The sequence below is a fragment of the Nanorana parkeri genome, unplaced genomic scaffold (genome assembly GCF_000935625.1).
Source record: "Nanorana parkeri isolate BGI_ZX_2015 unplaced genomic scaffold, ASM93562v1 scaffold1592, whole genome shotgun sequence".
NCBI classification, from domain to species: Eukaryota; Metazoa; Chordata; class Amphibia; order Anura; family Dicroglossidae; genus Nanorana; species Nanorana parkeri.
Window position 1 is genome coordinate 209879 of NW_017307860.1, and position 411 is coordinate 210289.

General features: G+C 56.0%; 1 protein-coding gene across 1 annotated transcript in view; it reads right to left on the reverse strand.

Annotated features, from left to right (window-relative positions):
• Positions 1-411, reverse strand: part of AFAP1L2 (actin filament associated protein 1 like 2) — a gene marked incomplete at its 5' end in the record, with an annotated part of 44393 nt that overhangs the window by 39925 nt on the left and 4057 nt on the right. The window lies entirely within an intron of this gene.

Below are 411 nucleotides of genomic sequence, written 5' to 3' on the forward strand. Positions count from 1 at the left end.
ACAGCAACAATCAGTTAAACGGGAACAGGAAATGCCGCATCTCACAGCCGCGGGCCTTTCCCAACTGTACATTCTTTTATTAGTTCCAGGGATTGTGTTTTCCCACGGAGTGGCCCTGCTCCCTGCCCTCCCCTCCTCCCCGCCGCCCCGCAGAGACAATCTGACATTTCCAACCCAGTCACAGCAACTGCTGGAAATTTCACTTTTTCACTGCCGGGGCCGGAAGATCCTCCGAGACGATAAACCCAGAACCCAAAACACGGAGTTATGGCGGCTGTATCGCCAACATCTGCAGGGGAGACGGCGATGAATGGTGGGACCGAGGGGCGGGGCCAGAAGAGGGATTCATGCCAGGGAGAAGCTGCAGGCCTGAGATGATGAGGGACTATAAACCCCAGCATGTCCAGACCA